General features: G+C 45.9%; 1 protein-coding gene across 1 annotated transcript in view; it reads right to left on the bottom strand.

Moving 5' to 3' along the window:
• Positions 1-24,995, bottom strand: part of LOC138292289 (zinc finger E-box-binding homeobox 1-like) — a 399,590-nt gene that overhangs the window by 16,898 nt on the left and 357,697 nt on the right. The gene's annotated exons all lie outside the window — the stretch shown is intronic.

Below are 24,995 nucleotides of genomic sequence, written 5' to 3'. Positions count from 1 at the left end.
CATCCTCTTTCGTTTGGGGGGGGGTTGTGTAAGGAAATGCCTCCTTGGCATGGTTGCCCCCTGACTTTTTTGCCTTTGCTGATGCTATGTTTACAATTGAAAGTGTGCTGAGGCCTGCTAACCAGGCCCCAGCACCAGTGTTCTTTCCCTAACCTGTACTTTTGTATCCACAATTGGCAAACCCTGGCATCCAGATAAGTCCCTTGTAACTGGTACTTCTAGTACCAAGGGCCCTGATGCCAAGGAAGGTCTCTAAGGGCTGCAGCATGTCTTATGCCACCCTGGAGACCTCTCACTCAGCACAGACACACTGCTTGCCAGCTTGTGTGTGCTAGTGAGAACAAAACGAATAAGTCGACATGGCACTCCCCTCAGGGTGCCATGCCAGCCTCTCACTGCCTATGCAAGTATAGGTCAGTCACCCCTCTAGCAGGCCTTACAGCCCTAAGGCAGGGTGCACTATACCATAGGTGAGGGTACCAGTGCATGAGCATGGTACCCCTACAGTGTCTAAACAAAACCTTAGACATTGTAAGTGCAGGGTAGCCATAAGAGTATATGGTCTGGGAGTTTGTCAAACACGAACTCCACAGCACCATAATGGCTACACTGAAAACTGGGAAGTTTGGTATCAAACTTCTCAGCACAATAAATGCACACTGATGCCAGTGTACATTTTATTGCAAAATACACCCCAGAGGGCACCTTAGAGGTGCCCCCTGAAACTTAACCGACTGTCTGTGTAGGCTGACTAGTTCCAGCAGCCTGCCACACTAGAGACATGTTGCTGGCCCCATGGGGAGAGTGCCTTTGTCACTCTGAGGCCAGTAACAAAGCCTGCACTGGGTGGAGATGCTAACACCTCCCCCAGGCAGGAGCTGTAACACCTGGTGGTGAGCCTCAAAGGCTCACCCCTTTGTCACAGCCCAGCAGGGCACTCCAGCTTAGTGGAGTTGCCCGCCCCCTCCGGCCACGGCCCCCACTTTTGGCGGCAAGGCTGGAGGGAACAAAGAAAGCAACAAGGAGGAGTCACTGGCCAGTCAGGACAGCCCCTAAGGTGTCCTGAGCTGAAGTGACTCTAACTTTTAGAAATCCTCCATCTTGCAGATGGAGGATTCCCCCAATAGGGTTAGGATTGTGACCCCCTCCCCTTGGGAGGAGGCACAAAGAGGGTGTACCCACCCTCAGGGCTAGTAGCCATTGGCTACTAACCCCCCAGACCTAAACACGCCCTTAAATTTAGTATTTAAGGGCTACCCTGAACCCTAGAAAATTAGATTCCTGCAAACTACAAGAAGAAGGACTGCCTAGCTGAAAACCCCTGCAGAGGAAGACCAGAAGACGACAACTGCCTTGGCTCCAGAAACTCACCGGCCTGTCTCCTGCCTTCCAAAGAACTCTGCTCCAGCGACGCCTTCCAAGGGACCAGCGACCTCTGAATCCTCTGAGGACTGCCCTGCTTCGAAAAAGACAAGAAACTCCTGAGGACAGCGGACCTGCTCCAAAAAGACTGCAACTTTGTTTCAAGGAGCAGCTTTAAAGACCCCTGCAACTCCCCGCAAGAAGCGTGAGACTTGCAACACTGCACCCGGCGACCCCGACTCGGCTGGTGGAGAACCAACACCTCAGGGAGGACCCCCGGACTACTCTCCGACTGTGAGTACCAAAACCTGTCCCCCCTGAGCCCCCACAGCGCCGCCTGCAGAGGGAATCCCGAGGCTTCCCCTGACCGCGACTCTCTGAAACCTAAGTCCCGACGCCTGGAAAAGACCCTGCACCCGCAGCCCCCAGGACCTGAAGGACCGGACTTTCACTGGAGAAGTGACCCCCAGGAGTCCCTCTCCCTTGCCCAAGTGGAGGTTTCCCCGAGGAAGCCCCCCCTTGCCTGCCTGCAGCGCTGAAGAGATCCCTTGATCTCTCATTGACTAACATTGCGAACCCGACGCTTGTTCTTACACTGCACCCGGCCGCCCCCGCGCTGCTGAGGGTGAAATTTCTGTGTGGGCTTGTGTCCCCCCCGGTGCCCTACAAAACCCCCCTGGTCTGCCCTCCGAAGACGCGGGTACTTACCTGCAAGCAGACCGGAACCGGGGCACCCCCTTCTCTCCATTCTAGCCTATGCGTTTTGGGCACCACTTTGAACTCTGCACCTGACCGGCCCTGAGCTGCTGGTGTGGTGACTTTGGGGTTGCTCTGAACCCCCAACGGTGGGCTACCTTGGACCAAGAACTGAACCCTGTAAGTGTCTTACTTACCTGGTAAAACTAACAAAAACTTACCTCCCCCAGTAACTGTGAAAATTGCACTGTGTCCACTTTTAAAGTAGCTATTTGTCAATAACTTGAAAAGTATACATGCAATTGAAATGATTCAAAGTTCCTAATGTACTTACCTGCAATACCTTTCAAACAAGATATTACATGTTAAATTTGAACCTATGGTTCTTAAAATAAACTAAGAAAAGATATTTTTCTATAACAAAACCTATTGGCTGGATTTGTCTCTGAGTGTGTGTACCTCATTTATTGTCTATGTGTATGTACAACAAATGCTTAACACTACTCCTTGGATAAGCCTACTGCTCGACCACACTACCACAAAATAGAGCATTAGTATTATCTCTTTTTACCACTATTTTACCTCTAAGGGGAACCCTTGGACTCTGTGCATGCTATTCCTTACTTTGAAATAGCACATACAGAGCCAACTTCCTACAGACACTTAGAAACCTTTTCAAGGAAAACTTAGGTAAGTATCAATGCAATCAGCTAGAAGTATTTGGGGCGACAAACTCCGACAGAGTGCTAGAAAAGGGGACCAGCAAATCTCTCAAGCACTGTTACCTTCACAAAAGAAGCAGTCCTTCAGCTGTACCAGGCACTTTATTTGTGTTGCAATAGATTTCTATGAAGTGGTTGTGATATGAGGGATGAAGGATGCTGAAGATGCTCTAAGAAGACTGTGGATGCGACGCAGTCGACAGGGGTTTTCCTGCAGGATTTCCTCAGTCCATGAAGATGGTGAGAGGGTCCTGGTTGCAGGATCGACATCCCATGAGGTATCCCTGGTCTAGCCAAAATTCAGTTTCCACTGGACTACCAGTTGCCTGTTGTCATGGTCACAGGCCAATCCTGCCTGGTTCAATAACTGACCTTCTGAGGGCCCCAGCAACTCTCCAACAGCACTCCCGGACTCAGTGAACTCAGGTGCATCTCAGTGTGGTGGGTCTTGGTCCTTGGTGCTGCATGGGATTGTTGATACCGACTTGAAGACTTTGGGCTTCCAGCATGTCCCATCTGTTGTGTGCTTTGCGAGGCCCCAAATTAGGCATGGGGCCTCGCTCTGTTTCTGTGCACCGCATTTTTCGGGCATCCTGACCCCTCTTACCTGTTCTTTTCTTTTCTTCTTTTTCTGGGACATCTGGTTGTACCTTCCTTTATGTTTTTTCCCCCTTCCCATGTTACCTTTTTCTTCCCAGCATTCCTTGTTCCCTATTCTCTATGGTTCCTAGTCTATTCTGTTCTATGTACTTTTCCCTATCTAAGATGGTGTCCTTTTACTTCCTGTGGGTTGTTTCCTGTTTAGTGGTATTTAAGGGCTGTGTTTCTTTCTTTCCTTGCGCTGTAACACTTTCTGTTTGGATGGTGTCTTCGCTCCTGTTTCTTTGCCTTTCTGTGCTGGTTCTCGTCAATTCAGTGTATTATCTATATTTTGCCTCTGTTGATTCCTGTTCTTTTGTTCCTGTTTCAGGAATCTATCTGTTTGGAGGTTTTTTCCCCTTTTCAGGTTTTTTTTCCCTCTGGCGCTATTTCTGAAGGGCACGGTCTGTTCTTGGCGTTTCCATTGCCTACAGCACCGTGGCTACCAGAAAGAGTCGCCCCTTTCTGGGCCAAAGCCGAACATTCAAGACCCACGCCACTCGATCTTCGGATTCCAGGCGTAAGCAGCACGTGAGCCGTGACACCATCAGGCTTCTTCAGCTGTTGTATCCCTGTGGTGCGAACAGGAGGTCAGTCAGCTGGCCCATGGAGTCTTTTGGCTTGATTGGGCTCTGAAGACAGCTTCTCCATGAGCAGGAATCGGCAGGCACAGTCCCTTTGCTAGCCACTAGGTGCAGCAGGTGCAGTCTTCTTCGGTGCAGCCTCTTTGGTGGCCCTTTAGTGCAGCAGGACAGTCCTTCTTTCGTCCTTCTTCCAAGTCAGTCAAGATTTGAGTTCTGGGTGCCAGGGGTGCCCTAGTAATTATTAGAAAATGCCCTCAGGGTAGAATGTGGTTGGTAACCAATGAGCTACCAGGTTCCATGCTTCCTGATGCACAGTTCTTGGAAAGAGTGGCATCTGGTGATTCCAGGATGCACCATCCTTCCCATATCCAACATGGAAAGACTCCTTCCTTGACACTCAGGGCTCCCTAGTCCACCCCTAGAGGCTATACTCCCATAGAAAAAACGGTTTGACAACTGCCACAGTTTGACAACTGCCTGCTTCTCTCTTGTCCCCAGTGGCAGCATGGCTGCCTAAACAATAGAGTGCCCCTCTCCTAAGGGTTACCCATTTGCCTTTTAAAGGCTGCTTCTCCTTTGAAGCTTGACTTTTGGGCTAACACTCATGTGGCTTCCTGCAGGAGGGAGGTAACATCCCTTTAGTAACACCTCTCTCCCGTGCAGGCCCTTATTGGGTCCTTTCTTGGGAGTTGTTAGCATGTCTCTCGAGGATGGCAGAAAGCTCGCTGCAGGACAAGTCTGGTGTACATCAGTAAACCAGCACTGGAAATCTTTGGCAACTAAAATGGCGACTTCTAAAGTTGCACTTTGCCCACCAGTGACATTAAATTCTTTTTACTCAGTAAATAGGATTTAATGCACTGTTTCTTTTGATACCAAACAGTACCATTCTGAAGTTACAAGGGCTGTGGTACCTGTCTGTAATTTTGTACTTGCCAAGGGGGCTTTCAGCCTTTCCACAGTAAAAACAACATTTTAGGGTTATCTCTGTTGGATCGTGCAAAAGTACAGGTTCCACTTCTTAATATACATTTGCTCTAAAAATCAGTTTGCTATGAAAAATGTTATACAAATAAAGTATCCTATAAGAATCAGTTAAGTCAAAAATAAGTGCATTTGTCCTAATAGCCGGATATTTCTACCAATTTTTCTGTCCACCAAAGATAAGAAGGTCAAAAGTTTAGACTGAGCGATCAACGTTTTAACCATCTCTGATGAATGGATCAGGTGCACTGAATAGATCTTGCAAGTGGATAAAACACTACACTTAGTCAAAACTCAATAATGTACAGCTTCCATCACTTGTCTTCCAAATAAGGAATAATAGCCACCTACTACTCACTTTTATAAAGAAAGGACAACAATGCAAAATAATGAAAAAGCATTTTTATCTTCTCAAAACAAAGGGAAAAAATCCAAACAACTTAATTACACAAGCATCCCATTGTTTGTATTCCCAAACAGAGGATCTCAAGCTTAAACAAACATGCAAAGCCCTCACTTATGAGTAAAATAATATATACACATAAGGATTCAGATTGGACTTAACTTTACAATCGGACTAGCCCTTCCTAGAAATCAGCAGTCTCATTCTATGCCCAAATCTTCAATACCAATATCCTACCAATTTGATTTTGATATTCAGTCCTCTGTGTGCTAAACACAGCCCATACCCTAAAGCTTACCAAAGATCCTTTACGTAATTTTCAGAGTAGTTTATTTCAATCATAAAAAATCATTAAAACAGGTGCAGGCAATTTTCCAGCAATAGGAAGAAGAATAGTTGCTGTCTTGTCAACTGTGATGTTGCTGATTGAGAAGAAAATCGGGTCTGGTGGTGTGGGTGGGTTCTGTAATATGCTGTATGATACCAAAGTTTCCAAGGTTTTCTAGATGGGATGTATAATTTGGGTCAGTGCAGCCTTGTAGGTGAAAGTTAAGGTCTCAAGGAGGATGAAGGTGCTGGCATTGATAATGAGGGGTGCAACAAAGTCTGTGATGTTGCTGATGAAATTGGTGTGGGGTTCAAGTGGTCTGTATACAAGGGTTCCATCCAGGGAGAAGTTGACTGTGATGCATATCTTGACCATGAAGTATTTATGATAGCTGGAGGGGGTGTCTTTGTAAGTGGACAAGCTGATGTATCTTTCAATATGATGACGATTCCACCTCCAGGCTGGTATTGATGGTCTTGACTAGTGATCTTTTAGCTGATCGGGATGGCTGAAGTGATGTCCAGTGCCAAGATGGATTTAGCCATGTTTCTGTGAGAATTAACAGGTCCGGAGCGTGGCCATGCAGTAGGTCCCATATTTCCATGGTGTGTTTGGTGAATGAGTGGGGGTTGAGGAGCATGCATGTGGGGGTGGCATGTTGTTTGGTCTGTGTGAGCATGAGCGGGTGGCTGGTTTATGTGAGTGGAAGGGAATGGGGTGCTTTCGGTGCAGAAGTGGTGAGTTTATAGTGTGGGAGAGTGCTTGAGAACTTCCAGGAGAAGTATGTGAATGCTCTTTCCGTGTTATATGGTGCTGTGTTCCAGCAGTGCACCAAGCAGCAGCCGGCATTAAGAGTATGGAGGAGTGCAGCAGGGTATCGGTGGGTAGGACCAGGGCTCCTGGTGCTGGCCATGGTCCAGGTGTGAATGGGTGAAGATGGGCTTGCCATTCGTGTTCCTTCCGCAGGCCAGTGACACATCTTAGCTACAGCCACCATCAAATAGATCTGGGAGAAAGGAGGGGTGCTGGGTACAATGGGTAGGAAAACAGTGATGTCTGTTCCTGTGCATATGGGCAATTGGAAATTAAGTCCTCTTGCTTGGTTTCTTCTTTTAAAGACAATTGTGGCAGGAAATCAGTGATGTCACTTTCTGTTCAGATGGGGAAAGGGAAATGAAGTCCTCTTGCTTGGCTTCTTCTTTTAAAGAGGGCTTTGTCAGGAAATCAGTGATGTCACTTTCTGTGCAGATAGATGATGGGAAGCCAGTGATGTCACTTGCTGTGCAGATGGATGAAGGGAAACCCAGTGATGTTATTTCATGTGCAGATGGGCAATGGGAAAATATGAATCTTCTGGTGTCGTGAGGTTATTTTAGTGAGATTTTATGGGTACGTTATTTTAGCAATAGTCCTGCTGCTTGTGCCCCTTAGCCTAATAATAATTCATTTTATTAATTTTAAATATTGAGCAGAGGCTTCATTCCGCAGTGATGTTTTATTTTCTTTTGCCTCATACACTTTTAACCTAGGTACTGTTTTTATTGTTTTAGTAGGACATTCTCGTTCTGTACCCTGCTCAAGGCTGTACTTGAGATTGTTGTCTGTACAAAGTAAGAACACCACAACCTTTTCCACTTCACAGGAAACGTACGTGCTCTTACGTTAGGACAGTTTTCTCAGAACACACAACATGGCGCCACCAACGTTTGGTCAGGCACTGAATTACGGATCTCCCTGAGTATCTCTGTCTCACTACGTGCTAAAGGCTCCCCAATACCATATATGGAGATGTCGGTGGTATTGAGGATTTCCTCATCAGCTAGATAGGTAGCACCTATTTTAGACTGAAGGTTGTTCAAGCTTGAACTTTAAAAGGATTAATCCCCAATTGGTGTCCTTATCTCTGAACCACTACATTTACCATGGCAAAACCGCAGTGGGTGGTAATTGCAGAAAAAATGAGGCTCCTTCTCACTAATCATTTATTAAATAATGGCCCTACAGCCCAGGGGGGTGCTGTTACATTTGTGGTTGAGGCTCATCCAGCCTATAGGACAGAAATGTTGTACTCTTAGGTCAATTTTCCAGCAGTTGATGGGAACACTAATACATTTCATCATTATACACATTCTAATGCACCTGACCAATACATAGCAAATGCGTACATAGAGATACCTTTATCTTTTCAAGACCACCAGAACTGGCTTGATGACACCCTACCCCATACATCACTACATAATAGGCTAAGTCCTCTGAGTAATGATGGTCTTCCCTGGCCTCAATTAGCCATATACCCACCACATCCTGATGTAGGCACCTTGGCGGTAGCTGAGGTTCGCCTCTTATATATTGAACTTATAACAGTATATAGACTCAGTACAGTTTGTAATGCAAATATTAAATACAAACCCAGGACACGCTGCTCCAGCACAACCGCAAGCAGTCACATCATGCATTAACCCTGCAACAGTGCATTAGATCATGGGTAAAGTACCCGCGAAGCATGAAGAAATTCAGTTTTGGCTAGCTCAGAAAGTGAACGTGTTGGAAGCTGTTTCCTTATAGGGGACCTCAAGATAAACACATAATTCTCACTATGTGCATGCCTTTTGGAATGGTTCCTGCAGTGGATAACTGCAAGACTTGGGGCACGGTATTTGCCAAGCTCTATACTACAGCTCACGGTACACCCACACTTTCCAATCTTCTGGAAGTTTGAAAAAAATTCTAAATTAATAGGGGGCTGCCCGGCCCTGGATTTAGGGATGCATTTAATGGGCAATTTTGCCACAGTGTCCTCAATAATATTAAGTAACCTTAAAGGGGAAGCAATAGCACTCGCAGTGCGCATGTGGCTCCCATATTTTCCTGCACAGGATCAAGAACGTGAGCTGCCTAAAATTATTGCCGAAACCTATTCAACTACAGGTTGGGATACTTTGGGAGCCAGACCTAGTAAACCACAATTACAAGGTAAATCCAATAAGGATTCTACCCAGCTTGCAGCTGAGGGTTCTAAAAACGCTGGGATAAACAAAAACAATCATTTAAAAAAGGCAGGGGAGAATCTCCACAATCGGAGACCTCCTTAGAAATCATATAACTTAAGAAATAAGGGTAATATAAAAACTCCTGATAGATATCAATATACTGATACAAGCCAATCTCGTTCCTTTCAGGACTCACTGGATAAACATAGTGGGAGAGGTGGGCGATCAGAACAACAAACAGAGTACGTGAAACTGAAAAAAAAGAATCACAACGCTCAGCAGAAGTTTCAGTTAAAAAAGAAGAGAAACTTCCACAACACAAACCCCAATTCAAAAAAAGAAGGTGGCAACTATTTCTGCATGAAATGCCACACAAGATGCGAGTTTTATTGAAGAACAGGGACTGGGCACTGTCTCTGCTAGACAGCATAGCAGAGGTCACAATAATTCGCCAGAATCTTCTAGAGCATCTAGAGATAAAAACTTTATAGAAGTTAAGACTGGGGACATGCGCCTTCCACCCCCCCCCCCATAGGGTGTATATAACGAAAATACAATTAGAGGGAGATATTGAAAGCACACTTGATATAGTACTCTGGAAACGACTGACAGGCATTTATGACATTTTATTAGTCGAAAAAGATTGGCCGACAGAATTTGTCCCTGAAGTCCAGCTGGGGAAGAGATCATTAAGCATTCCTTCTTGGCACTGGTTCCTATCCAATTAAGAGAGTCATACTCATTTGATTGGGCATTGGCACAGGCCCCCACACTGTATCGCAATCATGTAGGATGGGATACAGATTCTCCCTACCATATATTATCAATTAGGTCCCAACCACAGCCAGAACCTCAATATCCTATTACGCATGAGGCTAAAACACCTGTGAGAAAGATTCTCGCACAGTTAGAGTAACAAGGTGGAATTGAGCCCTGTGTGTTGCAAATGAACAATCCTCTATTTACTGTTGCAAACCAAACCATTTATATAGAATGGTCTTAGATTATAGACATTTAAACAGTCATGCACACAAATTTGGGATCCAAAATCTACATAACACAGCACTCATCAACAATATAGTGCATAAAAAATACAAAACTATTCTGAAAATTCTCCAACGGCTTCTTCTGCCAAAATATAGAGCCTAAATGCAAGGATTTTTCAGCATTTAGGGCTTTAGGCTCACAGAAAAAAATGTGAAGGCTCCCACAGGGGTATAAAAACAGTCCTGGGCTGTTTTCAGCATGTGTAACATCCATTTTACACAACATTGACCCTGAAGCATTGTCTTATGTTGATGACATCTACCTAATGGATGATGATCTCATTCAACAGCAGAAGCATTGTTGTGGGATTTGCTGAATTTGGCTACAAATTCAATTTTAGAAAGACAAAAATGTCCTTTCTTAGTGTCCTATTTTTGGGATGCGAGTGATCATATGAAGGCAAGAGCCTAGCGCCCCACTTTCTCGAAAAGTGCGCACAATTGCAACCACCAAATACCATAAAAAGCTCTAGTCCTTATTGGGCTTTTTAAACTTTGGCAGAACTTACATTCCAGATTATGCACAACGCATTAAACAGCTATATGATTTAATACACCCCGACTTTTCAAGCTAATATTGGACAGTCAAACACAAATGCATTCTCAGCACACTACAACAAGACATGCTTACAGCAAAACATTTACAGACAAGAGAAAACAAAACGCATTTGATCATAAGAGTAACTGCTATTGCCATCGGTTTCACCTATGTAATAATTACTGGGAGTGATACTGTTCCTATTGCATACAAATCACACTTATACTCCACAGTTGAACAATGCTTTGTTCCAACAGAAAAGATTCTGACTGCTGTTCAGATGTCCATCATTAAAGAGAGACCTCTGGCTCATGGGAGGTGCATTATTGTCACCGCTCTGATCCCAGCCCTCGAGACTGTCACGAAGGTCAGTGTTCCCAAAGTTAAGTCATTACATCCACGTTGAATCCAATGGGCTACCTCTCTGACAGCGACTGATGTTGACTATATTTTTGACCCAAAATTACAAAGTCAAGAATTCCTTCAGTGCGAAATGGAATATCCAATACTGGCAAACCCTTTGCCAATTGATCAATATCAAACAATCATTTACACTGATGGATCAGCCCAACCAGCCATAGGCATTAAACATCAGTACTCTGCCGCTTGCACGGCTCTGAGTGGCTACATGAAAGATGGTGAATTCCATCCGTAAAACACTTACACACAGACCTTAGGGGACTGCACTGCACAACTAGCAGAGCTCAAGGCTCTGGTCATAGCACTGGGACACACGGATCCAGAATAACTAACATTGATAGTCTGTGATTCACACTAGTGTGTCCAGTCCTTCAATGAATATCTGCATTACTGGCGTCAGAATGGGCTCAGAGATTCAAAAGGTAACACCTTCAAACACAGGTTGCTGCGGGGGAAAGTAGCGGATCTGAGAGAAACACTACCCAATGTCTATGTAGTTCATGCAGTGGGACATCAATGTGTAGGAGTAAACATCGCAGGCAATACCTTGGCTGATGAAGCTGCCAAGTCAGCAGTAGATATGGCTTCTGTTGCTGCAATAACTCGTTCACGGATGAGGTTGGATGATAAAACACTTGCAGCTGTAAAAGCTTCGGTTGGAGGCAAGCTGTTACTAAGGGCATAACCTGCAAAATATTCCTACTGCATAAGTAGCCTAAATACTGCCCTAGTAACAATACCAGGGGTGGGTGATCATGTGATCCCCACCCAAGATCAAAGATCTGAGTTGGTAAAAGCAGTACATGAGGGAGTTGCTTCTGCCTATGCAGGTGTGGTGGCTACTATTTCTATACTTTACAAATGCTATTGGTGGCCAGGTCTATACAAGCAGACAAAACAATATGGGGGTCATTATGACCCCGGTGGATGGCGGTAAAATGGAGAAAAGTACTGCCAACAGGCTGGTGGTACTTCTCTCCATATTAAGACATTGGCGGTTTGGCTCAAGCCAAACCACCAATTTACCACACCGTCCACCACGGCGGCTTGCCTGCGGGATTATGACCCCGCCTACTGCCATGGTTTTCGTGGCAACCTTACCGCCACAAAAACCATGGCGGTAGGCACTATCAGTGACAGGGAATTCCTTCCCTGTCATTGATAGGGGTCTTCCCCGCCCTCCTCCTCCTCCCCTGGTCCCCCCCCACACACTGTTCTCCAGATCCCCCCTTCATTCATGCACCTTCATTCACAGACGCACAAACGCATTCACACTCTCATTCTCACATTCAAGCATGCATGCAGACATCCATTCACACACACATCCACACAAACTTACATTCATACAGGCACACATGCATACACACAACACAACATACATGCACTCACACATCCGTACATGCACACACATACAACACGCAACACACACCCGCATTCACGCACACACAGACATACACACACACACACAACACCCCCCACTCCATCCCCTGTCGGAGCACCCGACTTACCTGTTGTGAGGGGGTCCTCTGGGAGGAGATGGGGCGCTGCTGCAAGTAGCAGTGTCCGCCAGCAGAACACTGCCAGGCCGTATCATGTGTCATGATACGATCTGTGGTGGTCTACGGGCGTGGTGCTGCTGCTGGCAGCAGCGCCACCTTACCGCCATCCCCCGGCATGGCCACAGCCAGATTTCCACCATCATTCTGGCGGAAATCCGGCTGTGGTCATAATAAGGCGGACGGCTGGTAGCTGCAGCAACAGTCGTTTGGAGGCCATCTCCGCGGCGGTAGGCGGTATATACCGCCAATGTTACAATGAGGGTCTATGTCCTTTGCTGTATTTATAAGCAAATAAAAGGGTCTACCATTAAACGCCCACCACAGACACCCCTTCTAATTTCAAACAAACCACTATAATGTGTGTACCTGGACCATTGCAGTCCCTTGACACCTGAAGTTGCATACAAATATAGCCTAGTTGCTGTATACTTATGCTCCAGATTTCTATGGGTATGGCCACAACGATCAGCTGATGCTCGAACTGTTATTAAAGATTTGCAAGTCCTTATCAGTACAGATGCAGTGTTGGCTTTCCACTCGGACCAGGGCCGTGCTATAGAATCAAGGGCATTCAGGGAAACCATGGCTTGGTTAGGGATCCAACTACCTTTCTCGTCCCTCTTCCATCCTGAGGGTAACAGTGTAGGGGACCAGAAGAATCAAGTCTCAAAGCAATCCTTAACAGTGAGAGTATTAGGCACAGGCCATAGTTGGTTTGATCACCTGTTTTTAATCCAGAGAGCACTTAATAATCTGCCCGAAGGTCCTTGGGAGATCGCTCCCCATATGAGGTGCTGTTTGGGACACAAATGTATGTTCAAGATCTTGATGGCTCTGCCACAGAGGCGGCATACACACCCTTTGACATAAATGAACAAGTCACTGTCTTGCAGGAATTACAATAGTTCCGCGATGAAAACGTGTCTGCCTGTGCCGCCTCCTTGGGACTAAGGTATAAACTAATAGCATCTACCGGCTGGATTCCAAAAGTTGGGGATCTAGTACGAGAAAAGATTGCTATGAAAAAGAGTGTGGCCCATCATATTGCGCACCGGTTCCAGTCCTGGGAATACACAGTACCAGAACTGTTATTCTACCAAGCTACACTTTATGGCTGATTCTCCGCAACAGACCTAGTGGACTTCTGGGTAGTTGCGGAATCCGTCTCACTACAGACCAGGATGGTTCTCTACAGGTTCTGAGCAGCAATACGGACACTTCCCGAGCTCGTGGAGGGTAGAACATGATCTATCATTAGTACCACTATCTTGAGCTACAACAAGAAATGGCTAACGTAATGAGCACTATTACTCACATGCAACTCAAATGGATGGCATAATTTACTATGAACCACTGAGGGAGACTTCTGTTAGTTCTTCACTTCCTAATATCGCTCCAGGTTTTGCACTAACTGTTTCTGGATATTTTGCTGATCAAGATGATTCCTCTTTTGTCTCATCCACTTCTTCTGCAAAACTATTGTCAAGAGCATGGAAGGTGATAAATTGGCTTAAACAAAACAATCTCATTCATTCATTCATTCATGGAACTATTTGTGGCTTTTATTAACTGTACTTGCCTTTCTTCTTTGGATTGGGTTTGTCATTGTCTTTTGCTTACTGATACATGGTCATTACCTTTCTGAACGCTCTGCAGTCGAACTGCTGGATGAGGTCCTAAAACCACATTTTTCTTCACATAAGGTCCGTCGAGACTCTTCCCTAGTGAACATTTCAGCTATACCAGTTCCCGATGGGATTGTTTGGGATAAAGTATGTTTTGATATATTCGTCCGACAGACGTGCTGCAAATACCATATATTTTAAAACTTTCTTTAAATTATGTAATAATACCTGGGGGTGTTTCTGATGACTGGGATGTAAAAACTGTTGATTCTATGTTATCTGACTTATGGTGATATGTTCTGTTACAGTTATTATAGACATCATTTCATTCATAGAGCAAGTACTCAAAAGACTATTTTGAATTATACAGGTAGGTATCTAGCAGCCCATTTAGGCTCTACCTAAACATAAGACAAAGCTGGGTTTGTTAAAAACTGCCCTCACTCACTTATCATGGCATGCTTCATCATCGGGCTTTGCTACAGCACCCCGCGATAGCCAACGTCAGGGATGGAGCAATAGGGAAGGGGAACTGTGATAATACACACGCTAACAGGGACTAACTGTGCAGAACACAAAACAATTAAAACTACCTCATGGGTCTCCATATCCAATTTTATTCCTGGAGCCCCAGGATAGTATTAAAAACTAAACTAATGGTGGTGATGGTGGGAAATAAGCTGAGGTCTTGGAACGCAAGTGCTTGTTGGTTTTCTTTGGCGCCTATTTGGTAACATTAACATCAGCCGAAGTGGGATCTTTCCTTGATTCAATTGTTCTGGATATAATTGGCACTTTTCAAAATGATAATGACTTTCAAATATGACATTTAGCTTTTTGGTTCTGTTTTAAATTGATCATTTTAATTTGGCCTACTTTGGTATGGTATGCTTGTCAACTTTGACATTTAAATATTTGCTTCATTGATTATGTAGTATGGATTGGGTTTTCCTCTCCACTTTGAACCAACAAGGGGAGGGTGTTGTGAGATTATTTTAGTGAGCTTTTATGGGCATGTTCTTTTAGCACTAGGCCTGCTGCTTGTGCCCTTTAGCCTAATAATAATTCATTTAAATTTTTGAGCAGAAGCTTCATTCAGCGGTGATGTTTATTTTCTTTGATCTCATACAATTTTAGCGTAGAAACTGTTTTCATTCTTTTAGAAGGACATTCTAATCTGTACCCTGCTCAAGCCTGTACTCGATATTGTTTTCAGGACAAGGCAGGAACACCACAATCTTTGCCACTTCACAGGAAACATATGTGTTCTTACGTTAGGACAATTTTCTTAGAACACCAGATGTTTTATTATAAATTTGGCACTGAATGCAGTTACTTCACTTCAGCAGTCTGCTGAGATTTTGGGGGTCATTCTGAGCTTGGCGGGCGGCGGGAGCCGCACGCCAAGCGGGAACCGTCAGAATACCGCTGCGCGGTCAAAAGACCGCCGCGGTTATTCTGAGTTTCCTGCTGGGCGGGCGGGTGACTGCCAGAAGGCCGCCCGCCTGCCCAGCGGGAAACCCCTTCCCACGAGGATGCCGGCTCCGAATGGAGCCGGCGGAGTGGGAAGGGTGCGACGGGTGCAGTTGCACCCATCGCGATTTTCAGTGTCTGCTATGCAGACACTGAAAATCTTAGTGGGGCCCTGTTAGGGGGCCCCTGCAGTGCCCATGCCTTTGGCATGGGCACTGCAGGGGCCCCCAGGGGCCCCACGACACCCGTTACCGCCATCCTGTTCCTGGCGGTGAAAACCGCCAGGAACAGGATGGCGGTAAGGGGGTCGGAATCCCCATGGCGGCGCTGCTTGCAGCGCCGCCGTGGAGGATTCCCTAGGGCAGCGGGAAACCGGCAGGACACCGCCGGTTTCCCGTTTCTGACCGCGGCTGTACCGCCGCGGTCAGAATGCCCATGGGAGCACCGCCAGCCTGTTGGCGGTGCTCCCGTCATTTTAGCCCTGGCGGTCGTCGACCGCCAGGGTTAGAATGACCCCCTTTATGTCTTTTCAGCCTATATGAGAGAGGACCCTCAGTAGACCAATAGCCCTCTTCTCTACTACCATATTCAGACATTGGGGATGGTGACTTCCTAGGGAACCTGAAGGGTGGATTAGGGCTAACACTGCGGTGCTCTAGTTGTTCTTTGGGTAGGTAGGAATTCCAACCCATAGCATTCTGACACTATGATGGGACTTTTCTTATGTTTCACTTTCCTTGTCACCACACTGCTATTATTATGTTTTATCATCTTAATCATTGCATTACATGCTATTTTATCTAGAACGTAGTTGATTCAATAAAACACATTGAATCAATTTCTACTTCTGTTTGTCTTTGCATGTGTGAGATGAATGTAACTGAGAGAAAAGGCTGTTGCACCACGATTTACTTGAGAAATCAGAATCTCATGGGCATGGCTGCCACAAATCACCACCACTTTCAGGTGCTGGTGAGGTACTGCTAGCTGGCCGGAAGGGTTAGGCCGACAGTTGTCACAGAATGTGAAATTGGACTCAGTTCCCCACAACCTAATGGTGCTGCGGCCCAAATCCAGCAGTCTTATTAGTATAATGAGAGCCAACACGACACTGGGCCTGAGCCTTTGTCCTTCAATCATGCTGCCACTTCAGAAGGATTTTTTTTTCACAGCAGCAGGGCAGGGTCTTGCACCTAGGCTTGCACAACCAATACCACCATGCGTGGAGATTGACCGTTTGACAAATTATTTCCTTTGGTCTCTTTTCATGAGGTCATTGATTTAATGCTGACAGTCCGGCACCCTTCCACAAAATCACTGTATGCCCATTGATGGGATAAGTTTGTTTCTTGGTGCGGAACCCCACCCAGACATACCTGTTAAAAGCTAAACCATCAGATGTCTTATTTGTTTTGTCTTTTGTCCAGCAAGGACTTGTAGTGTGCACTGTTAAAGGTTAGTTGTCAGTCGTTTGGCCTTTTTGCCTTTGTTGGACCAGCCATCCTTATTCTTATTACTCGCTGTGATGCGTTTTCTTAAAGGTTTGCAACATATCTTTCCCCTTTGTGATATGACTGTGGCACTTAAATTTGGGTCCCACTTTTCTAATGTGTATTCCTTTTGAACCAATGAACAGTTATTCATTGCATCTCTTGACCTTATGAATGTTTTTTCTAGTGTTGATAATAACAGCACATAATGTAAGTAATTTTCAGGCCCTCTCGGTCTAGCCACCTATATCACCTTTTTCCTAGACAAACCAGTGTTAAGAACTGCCAAAGGTAGTGACGCCTTTCATCTTGGAGAAGTCATCACTCTTCTAACCCCCTTTGCTCTGCCTCATTCCTCAAAAAAGGAGAAGAGACTCGATTGCTTGACCCCAGAATAGAGAAATCTGCAGTTACACGTATCAATCAGACGTACAAGATACTTACCTTTAGTGACACTCTTTCTGGTGGGTATTCTAACTTCAGATTCCTCACCATTCTCCTACCTTTCTGTTCTGTGGAATTGTCTCCTTTTCCATCTAACAATGCCCCAATTTAGGAATCTGCACACTGGTCCTTTCAATCTGAAGGTAGGCTCTGTGTTTAAGGGGACTGACAAGTGTCTGAAAGAAACTGACGTCAGGATGCATGGGTAGCTTCACTGGTCACCTTTAGAGTGGAGCAAAGTCAGCCCGGAGTCACACAACATTACCCACTGGCACACAGCAGCACTGCTTTTGAGTTTCCAGATCCAGTCTGGCACCTGGGATATTTCCAAGGTTAGGAGTCTGCTGTTAGATAGAGTATCCACCAGACAAAGCATTACTAAAGGTGAGTAACTTGTTCTAAGTGAAGAAACATGGGGTCTTATTTATAAGCTCCTTGCACCACCCGTTCATCACTTTTTCCCATATAAAAAGTGATGCACAGGCGGCGCATGGGGCTTGTAAATAAGCCCCATGGTTTGCAATACGATACACCAAGAGGCATTACAAAGTGTTTGCAAAGTCTATAGTAAAAGTGCTTATAAGATTATTACGGTTAATCTCAATGTAATAAAAGCCCTTACAATTTTTATATTGCAAAATACGAATGGCAAATTTAAAGTCATCAGACAAACCATATCCACTTACGAAACCTGAAAAACAGAGTAACAGGAAGCTTAATAAAATCGTTAAAACCAGTTCTCCTTGTAGTTCTAATCATAAAATGTATACCATGGATTAAGGTATGCATTTTTTCAAGGCAAGGATATTGTAAAGAAAAGTGTTAGGTAAAATTGGATAAGGGTTAGCCCAAACTGATAGCATCAAATGCAGGCGAGCTCACCTGATCTTATCAAGTAAACAGGGCTGCTCCAGCTCACACTGACACAAGTAACTAGATAAGGTGACCAGCAGGCCCAAAATATTTTTCATGTATTTGTACTTCATTACCTGAAATGAATCAGCCGTTCAATTCCCCCTGCTTCTTGCTAGAATCAAATGTAATCAAGACACTCGTCCACACCCCCTGTACTTAGGGTTCCCCACAGCCTGAGCCTGTCTACCATGTCAAATGTGGTGAACAGGTCCATAAATGTCAGATGAACACCCCTTCCTACTTCTGTTATATTTAGAAATAATCAAATATAACTCAGACATTGTTCTCTTGTGCCCAGACCTTCACTGAACCTGGTCTGCAAGTCTGGCTGATGCTCCTTCTTTTTCACCTATGCCAGAAGTTAAACCAGTAAAATTCTTCCATCCCTGGAAGACTTCATTGCACATTAAATAAGATAGGTGGACCAATAACAACACAGGTCTACCTTTTCTTTTTTCTTGAAGACTGACAGTCATCAACGGCATCGATGTTTCTGGAAAGTTAAGTGTTCTGCAATCAGGTTCTGAACAAGACTTCTAGCTGCAGATTCTTTACCTTTGAATTTCCCCAGGTGTCAGACTGGATCCGGAAGATTTTTCATGAGCAGTACCCCTGTGCACCAGTAGGTGGTGTCAGTTGACTCAGCGCGTTGTCATCGGAAGTGATGTCTGCTTCACCTATTTAGGCGTCACCTTGTGTGCTAATGTCAGTTCTTTTCTTTCCGCACCAGTTCGAGCTGATTCGGAGAACAGCTACCCCGCAGTTGTTTTTTGGCAGACTTCTTCAGGGCCCCAAGTCCTCTTCATCCCACTTGAAGTCATTGGGAAACTCGCGAAAGAGGCACAAGAAGCATAGGAAGTCAAAGCATGCATTGACTTCTCCTCATCCATCGGCTGATGCAACAACGTAGCATCGCTGATCAAGGCACAGATCTTCGGAGCAGTTGCCAGAGTCAACTATGTGCCTCCCTGCTTTTCCATGGGGTCGCAGCGACCCCCGCTCACATTAAAAAGATTTACGAGGCCAAGCCCTGTGTTTTGAGCAGGCTGACCCCGTCCAGAGCACCTTCGGGCCCTGTGGGATCGGAGGGGACCCATCAGGTTCTGTGCCTGCAGCTCCAACCCTGGCTCCAGTGGGCCACCATAAATGCGATAACAGATCCGGGCTGGCACTGGTCATGCCATCGCCACTTCCCTGATGCCAATGTTCCCGGTGCTACTAGCGTCCACTGGCAGGGCCAGCCCTACTTGGAACTCCGAATCCAACACAGAGCCAGAAAGGCATCGATCAACGCCGATTCTGGTGCCGACAGGACCCATGTGTTCTATGTCGGCCCCTGAGCCTTATTCTGAAGGGCTAGGCCTTGGGGAAGAATGCAAGTGGTCACCAGACCCTTTAGAATATCAGTTGGAAGGCAAGAAAAGCATGGACTGGTGTGAGGAACAGGTTGATGGCAGGGGACTAGATACAGCTCCAGATATTGCCATGCCTTCTCCCTCTACTGTGGTTCCAGAGGAGGGAGCAATATATGCTGTGGTGGTGAAGAAGGCGACTGAGGTCCTGGACCTCGAATTGCTCTTGGTGGCAGTCAAGACAAACATCATGATGGAAGTGCTACAGCCGGGAGCTTCCTCTTCTGACCCCTACTCCCTTTCACTGAAGCACTAACAGATGTCCTACTGAGTACATGGTCCAAACTCAGCACAGGGGCTCCTGTGAAAAGGACAATTGCACGCCGCCACCGACCCACACCAGGTGCCCTAAATTTCCTCCGTCAACACCCCACACCTGAGAAAATGCTGCGTATCTTGCGGCACCCCTGGACAGGGAATCCAAGAGTCTGGATAGCTTTAGAAAGAAGATATTTTCTTCCACCATCCTTGCATTGCAGGCAGTGAACACCACATGCTTATTGGGCCACTATTCCCACACTTGGTGGGATATGGTTGTGCAAGTGCTGCCACAGGTTCCAGAGGAGGCCCGGGCCATACCCTCCCAAGCGGTCAAGGATGGGAGAGTTGCAGATTCACGATTTGCTATGGTTTAGACATAACAAACTCGTTGGGCATAGCAGTTTCCACGATGGTGGTGCTCAGACGCCATGCCTGGCTGAGAACATCTGGCTTTTTAGGGGATGTCCAGGCTTCCCTCATTCCCTTTAATGGCAACCGTCTCTTCGGAGACAAGGCAGACTCTGCTCTGGACTGCTTTAAGGACTTGCGAGCCGGCCAAGTCTGTGGGTCTCTCAGCTGCCCTGCATCATCCCCAGTCTGCCTTTTGTGCCTTTTATGGATACAGAAGGGGTGTTCTACCGTGTCAACCCTATTCCAGCTACTGTCCAACACAATCTTCTCAGCCTATGCTTGGCAAGGGTGTGGTTCAGACCAACCTGTGGAGCAGGTAATCATAGGTCTAGTACAACCACCACCTCCCCGCAACCTCTAAGTAGGAGAGCTTGCCCTACAAGATCATGGGCATTCATTTGGTGGCAGAATCAGCCATCATCTCCACGACAGGCAGACCATAACATCGGACAGATGTTACAGTTCATTTGGAGGGGCTACTCGGTCCCCTTCAAATCCTTCACCCCCCCTACGCCTTCATAACACGACCGGCTGACAGAGGATAATATGTCCTTGTTCCGTGAGGAAGTCACCGCTCTCTTGCAAGAGAGCCATAGAGAGGGTTCCGGTGTCAGAAGTAGGCCTTGGTTGCTATGCCCACTACTTTCTGATTCCCAAAAAGAACAAAGGTTTTCGACCTATCTTAGATCTGCAAACCCTCAACCTCTACCTCAAAAAGGAGAAGTTCAAGATGCTCACATTGGCTCAGGTCTTGTCTGCCCTGAACCCAGAAGACTGGATGGTAGCGTTGAACTTGCAGGATGCTTATTTCCACATTCCTGTCCTGCCTGCCCACAGATGTTACCTCTGGATTTTAGTAGGCCACAAGCACCTTAAGTTTACCTTGCCTTACCAGCACCCCTTGGATGTTCATGTTCTGTAGCATCTTGGTATTTACAAATACCAGGTGGCATATGTGGGCAATGCAGTGGGACCTGATGTTCCAGTGGGCGCAGCATCAGGGAAATCTCTCTGACATGGTCCAGATCTCGGAGGGAACTGCAAGGGACCTGCAGTGGTGGTTAACAAACTGTGATTGGATCAGAGGCAGACCACTCTCTCTTCCCCAACTACATCTCACAGTAGTGACAGATGCGTCAGTCCTGGGATGGGGTGGCCATCTAGGAGAAGGGGAGATCAGAGGACTCTGGTCTCCGGCAGAATCCAGACTTCACATCAACTTGCTGGAACTCTGAGCCTTCTGACTGGGATTGAAAGCCTTTCTACCCTCCATCAAGTTAAGACTGGTGCAGGTGTTCACGGACAACACCACCGCCATGTAGTACTGCAAAAAACAAGGCCGGGTGGGGTCGTGGACTAATTGTCAAGAGGCCCTGCGTCTCTGGACATGGCTGTAACAATAGGGAATATCTCTGGTGGTTCAACATCTGGCAGGTTCCTTGAACGCCAGAGCGGACAAACTCAGCCATGACTGCCTAGCGGATCACGAGTGGCGTCTCCATCCAGAGGAGGCACAAGGTCTTTTTCCGTGATGGGGATAGCCTTCGTTAGATCTGTTTGCTTCCAAAGAGAATGCGCAATGTCAGCAGGTTTGCGTACTGATGTTTCCACGGCAGAGTTTGCCCAGAGACGCTTTTCATCTTGATTGGAGCTCAGGCCTCCTGTATGCCTTTCCAACTATATCACTCCTGCCCAGCGTTCTCAAGAAAATCAGGAACGACTGGGCACAAGTCATCCTTGTGGCTCCAAACTGGGCACGGAGAGTCTGGTATCCTGAGCTTCTGAACATGAGCATTGATCTTCCGCTCAGGCTGCCCCTTCAGGAGGATCTTCTGTTGCAGCAGCAAGAGAGGGTCCTCCACCCGAACCTGTCAACTCTTCGCCTTCTTGCGTGAATATTGAGTAGCGATAGTTGACAGCTTTCAACCTCCCTCCCGAAGTCTGCAATGTAATTCTGCCAGCTAGGCGTCACTCCAAGACGGTATACCCTGCTGATGAAAAAAAATGATATTATATTGTACAGACTAGTCTATCAACCCGCTTTCTCCCTCTCTCTCTGATGTTCTTCTTTTTATTCTTACCCTTGCCCAGCAGGATTCTGCTTTGGGTACTCTGAAGGGTTACCTGTTGCTCTGTCTGCCCTCTTGCAGCTGCCTGACCATCCCTCTTTATTTAAGTCCTCTATTGTAAATAGGTTTCTCAAGGGTCTTCGGTCACATGTCCCCCCTGCTCATTTTATTATGTATCAGTGGGACCTTAATTCGCTTCTTACATTCTTAATGTGTGCTCCTTTTGAGCCTCTACATAATTCTCCCCTCAAAACAGCATTTCTTGTGGCAATAACATTGGCCAGGATGGTGAGTGAACTGCAGGCTTTATCATCCAAGTCTCCCTACTTGTCTGTTTTTCCAGACAAACTGGTTCTTCGCACTAGGGTCTCTTTTCTTACGAAAGTGGTGACACTATTTCATGTGGGTCAAACTGTCACCCTGCCCACTTTTTACTTACCTCCACATTCTTATAAAGAAGAGAAGCGACTCCACCGTCTGGACCCAAAAAGAGCATTGTCATTCTAACTTGACCGCACAAAAGAGTTCTGGGTGGACGAACAACTCTTTGTGGAGTATTGTGGTGCGAAGAAAGGTCAGGCAGTGCAGAAACAGACCATGTCTTGCTGGGTCATTTTCTGCATCAAAATCTGCTACACATTGGTGAAGAAGCAGCCCTCTGAGGGCTTGCAGGCTCATTCAACCAGAGCCAAGGCCACGACCACTACATAAGCACGTGGAGTCACAGTCCTGGACATCTTTCAGGCAGCAATGTGGTTATCCCTGCACATGTTTACCAAACATTACTGGCTGGACAGTCAGGTATGCAGGTAAGGGCCTTTCGCCTGTTTGGTCCTGCAGGACTTCCTAGTTTAAATTTGTCTGCAGTCCCACCATCAGGGTTGGTACTGCTTGGGTATCTATTGAAAGGTAAAGAATCTGAGCTAGAAGCCTTTGTCAAATGAACAAATTACTTGCCTTCAGTAATGCCTTATCTGGTAGAGACAATATCTAGCCACAGATTCCTTACCGACCCACCCATCCTCCCTGCTCTGCAGACAGATTTCTAGGGTTAGGGCTGATCTCTTTCAGGGCCCAGCCTTGGACACACCAGTATCAGTGCACTTCATGGCTCCATGCTCCTGGTGCATATTTGTGAAAAGTACCTGATGTCAATGGATTGAGGTGACGCATATATATATATAGGTGACGCAGACGTCACTTCCGGCACGGACACCATTGTCACGCAGAGCCGACCGACACCACCTACCCATGTGCAGGGGTACTGCTCACAAAAAATCTTCCAGATCCAGTCTGACGCCTGGGGAAATTCAAAGGAAAGGAATCTGTGGCTAGATATTGTCTCTACCAGATAAGAAGTTACTGAAGGAAACTAACTTGTTTTTTTAAGTAAGTTAAGGATGTTAGGAAGGACAGGGGCCTAAAAAACAAAATTAGATTTATAAAGGTTGGCTAAGTTACCATGTGGGTCAGGGTGTTTGTGGATGGGGCTACTGTATATGACATTCATGAATTGCTTCAAGCAAGCTAGAGGTCCCACAATATTACTTTGGGAAGAATACACAATAGAAGGTGCAGTTACTTCTGTCCCATGCACCTTAGAAAAGGAGTACCTATTAAACGCTGCCTCTGATGACCCCAATGAGCTTCCAATACTCAGACGAATCTGTTGTATTGCAAGCTGAATACACATTTCTCATGTACTTCTGAATTGGTTCTTTTGCTTTAATTTGCCTCCCTTCTACATGCCACCAATTTTTCAGCTATTAAACCTGATCTTGTGGAACCCCTGTCATAGCCTTCAACACGTCTTGCCTAGCCTTCCTACAAGAGCAGGTAAACCAGATATTCTGGACTTTAGCACTTTCAAATGGTGTGTCTACCCTAAGCATGCCTCTGCAATAAACATATTTAACATTTCAAAGTTTTTCAGTATGGTTTTACTATCCCTGCTACTATCCACATAGTGGTGATTATAGACGAGGCTATGCTATCTTGAATTTTTTCTATGGGCAAATGTACATTTTACCACTTCACGTTCTCGGACAGGTGTTTTAAAAGGAATTTGCATGTATTTTTATGGGAAAATTAAACATATCATCTCACAAACATAAAAAGTATAGCAACCATGCAAATTAGAGTGGGCAGTTGAGATAGAGAGACAGGGCTCAATCGAATTAGAAAAATCCAACTAGACACTTCGAGTAAGATATAATGTGGGTGCTAAGTATACAGCTACAATTTTATATAATTAAAAGAGAAGTCTATTTTCTTCCTAACTTTCTATGTATGATTGGAGTCATTGAAGCGTAACATTCTGCTCGATCATCTGCACACCCAACAGACCCTGCTTCATCGCAGGCTGTTGTTACCTGCAGTGAGGTCCACAATATGATACCCCCACAGCCGCCTGCAGAATATGATAAGAGGGCCTTCAGTCTTCCATGTTTTACAGATATCACCGACCTCGCTAGGAATGCGACCCCTTGTAGGGGGGTCCCTATTACGACCCTGTTTGCCAGTATTTAAGCACAAGCTAAATTTGTGCTTATGCAATTCAAATAAAACACTTCAGTTTTTTAGCTTCATTGTTTCCAATTGAAAGAACAGACTAATGTCATACA

The sequence above is a fragment of the Pleurodeles waltl genome, chromosome 4_2 (genome assembly GCF_031143425.1).
Source record: "Pleurodeles waltl isolate 20211129_DDA chromosome 4_2, aPleWal1.hap1.20221129, whole genome shotgun sequence".
In the NCBI taxonomy this organism is placed as follows: domain Eukaryota; kingdom Metazoa; phylum Chordata; class Amphibia; order Caudata; family Salamandridae; genus Pleurodeles; species Pleurodeles waltl.
Note: the sequence above shows the minus strand (reverse complement) of the source record. Positions and strands in the feature narration are given on the sequence as shown.